The 3,080-nt window shown below is 37.7% G+C and overlaps 1 pseudogene; it reads left to right on the top strand.

Annotated features, from left to right (window-relative positions):
* Window positions 1-743: 743 nt before the first annotated feature.
* On the top strand, window positions 744-1,765 carry LOC116599782 (annotated as a pseudogene).
* Window positions 1,766-3,080: the final 1,315 nt, after the last annotated feature.

Genomic DNA, 3,080 nt, shown 5'->3' with positions numbered 1-3,080 from the left:
ATTACATATTATCTGTTTTATATTACTTAAACTAAGTGCACAGCAGGAGCTCAGTAAATGTGTAATGCCATCGAGAATATATGTATTTCCAACTGCAAATATTATTTACTCTCCATCTTCTTCCTCTCACACATCTGTCCTAGCTCTCCAGCACTTTTTCAGAGAGTGATAACAGAGATTGAGGAGGGATTTAATCCATTAGACAAACACATCAAGCCCAGTCCCTCCTCGTGTTTTCTTGTCACAGGTACTACTTTTAAATCTCTTTCAGAGAAAAAGATATATTTGGTGTCATCAGAGTTCAGAGCTAGTATTAACATTCTTGTACTTGATTTTCTAACTTCCAAGGAACCATTAAATATAATTATCTTTATCTAGTTTTCTTTAGAACCCATTTTCTGGTATTAAAACTAATCTAGTTTATGCATCTGTATCCTGTGCTCTCACCACAGTTTCCCTTTCCATTTTTCAAGCCTTGAAACATCTTCAAATGAGAAAGGAGTTTTCTCTGTGAAAGGCACAAACAGCCCCCTGAAAACTAGGACAAACCTCCGAGAAGACAGCATTTGTACTCTAGTGGAACCTCTAAAGGAATGAGATTCAGTGCTGGAAAAGAGGAGAGTGATATTACTCAGCAAGCATGGGCCGTGTGTGCTGTGGGATAAGATGCTAGGAAAATGCTATGAAAGAATAATTTTTTTGCCTTCTTTATAATTTTTCCAGGGCAAGCTCTTCCCAAATTTATGGTAGTTCTAAACAACAGTAATGCCAGCAGCTTCATCTTCATACTGATGGATCTCCCAGGATTGGAGGCCGCTCATTGCTGGGCAGCTATCCTTGTCTGCTCTGCCTATATTCTCTCTTTGTTGGGCAACATCACCATAATGTACATTGTCAAGTCTGTTTCCAGCCTCCACATACCTATGTACCTCTTCTTATCTATGCTTTCAATGGCTGACCTGGGCCTCTCAGATTTTATGCTGCCTTCAATGGCAGCTGTCTTTCTCCTAGGCCAGAGAAAGGTAGAGGCTGCAACCTGCTTTCTGCAACTCTTCTTCATCCATACATTCTCAGTTATTGAATCAGCTGTGCTCTTGGCCATGGCCTTTGACTGCTGTGTGGCTATTTGAGAACCCTTACGCTATGCCACCATCCTCACAACCACGCGCATTGGGGCCATTGGGCTGGTCATTGTGACCCGTAGTGCTGTTCTCCATCTGCCCCTGCCTGTGCTCCTGGCAGACTGCAATTTCAGCCCGTGAATGTTCTGTCTCATTCATACTGTGTTCATCCTGATGTCTTAAGGCTAGCCAGTTCTAGCACTCTTCTAAACAGTGGCTTTGGACTCTTTGTCATGCTCTCCACACTGGGGTTGGATGCTGTACTCATTCTGCTCTCCTATGTGCTAATCTTGAGGACAATATTGAGCATTGCTTCCAATACTGAGCGACTCAAAGCCTTTAACACCTGCATTTCCCACATCTGTGCTGTATTACTGTTTTATACCCCACTGGTCAGCCTGTCAATAATCCACTGTTTTGGGAAAAGGAAGCTATCAGCTCAGGTATACATGCTTCTATCCTATCTGCACTTTCTTTTTCCTCCAGTGCTCAACCCAATTGTCTACAGTATTAAAACCAAAGATTCAGGTACGCATTCTGAAGACGTTCCATCCAAGAAAACTCTGAGTCACAGAGATAAAATATTGGTTGCTATAGTCCATCTTCCAACTGAAGACATCTCAGAGATGGGGCAGAACATATAGCTCCCATCTGATGGATCAATCAATTAATTATTCAAAAACATCAATTGAAATATATTGAAATGTGTTTTAACATATACCTTTTAAAACAACACCTGTTTAATGAGAAAAAACATGTTGCTCATTCTGCAAAAATCAATATCAGTCTGTAAAAGACTCAGATTATTACAGAGGAAACTGACAGGATCTTGAGAGAATATCATTAACATGTAAGAGCAAGCAGATTAGAAGAGTGGAATTCAAAGAAATCTAAGATATCTCCAACTAAAAGCCTAGAATTTTATTTATAAATTAAACTCAGGAGGATTTCACTTGGTATACCTTCTGAAAATTTGGCAAATATGTAAAATCAAAATGTTTTTCTTGTGATTTGCATAATAACTGTAGATGTGGGTTACACTAGAAAATCTAAACCAAATGAAGTACTTCAAAACTTTAAATACACTTAAAGAAATAAAGACCTTAATTATCATAATAAAATGTGTCCCAATGTGACTATTAGGCAGTTCAGTATGTTTTTTAATATTCCATGATTCATGAAGGGTGGACACAGCCTCCAATCTTCACCAGCCCTGTGAATGAAGTTGAATTTATTGTCTCATCATTATATCTCGTGTACACATAAATGTAGTTTCAAAATTATTAATCCATACTCCTGCTGGAGACAAATTTACCACCTTGAGTGCAATGTATGTGTGCAGTTCCGTATCATTAAACTGACAAAGTCCAGTCAAAATACCATTTTCTGTGAACCTGGTGGTGGGTACTAAGGAAGGCACATATTGCATGGAGCACTGGGTGTGGCGCATAAACAATGAATCTTGGAACATTGAAAAAAAAATAAAAGAAAATTACAAAAAAAAAAGAAAACAAAGAAAAATAAAATAAAACCAAAATACCATTTTTCTGAAGTTATTGAGATCAGCCCCATTTCCCTTTATGCCCTTCAGTGATATTGTGTCACATATTTGTAATACAGGTACAATATTTTTTCATAGTCAGCCATCTATCATGGGATCTCCCAACATTTTTTTTTTCTTTTTTAAATTTACATGCAGCGAAGTTCACACTTTATGGTTTACAATTCTGAGTTTTGTTGAAGAATATAGTCATGTTTAAATAAGCTAATGAAAGAAAGCTAGAATGTACCCCCATGGGGCTGGATTATGTATACACACACACACATATACGTATATACACATATGTACATATATATGACTGCTAATGTTCATGTTTCTCTTTACATGTGCAAATGTATTTGTCCTAAGTGTTTTAAAGCTCTTTTCCTCTAATTCCAGAATCTCTATTCATCCTGAAT

This window comes from Mustela erminea, chromosome 9 (assembly GCF_009829155.1).
Source record: "Mustela erminea isolate mMusErm1 chromosome 9, mMusErm1.Pri, whole genome shotgun sequence".
In the NCBI taxonomy this organism is placed as follows: Eukaryota; Metazoa; Chordata; class Mammalia; order Carnivora; family Mustelidae; genus Mustela; species Mustela erminea.
The sequence above is the reverse complement of the archived record's forward strand: the minus strand, read 5'-3'. Positions and strand labels throughout refer to the sequence as shown.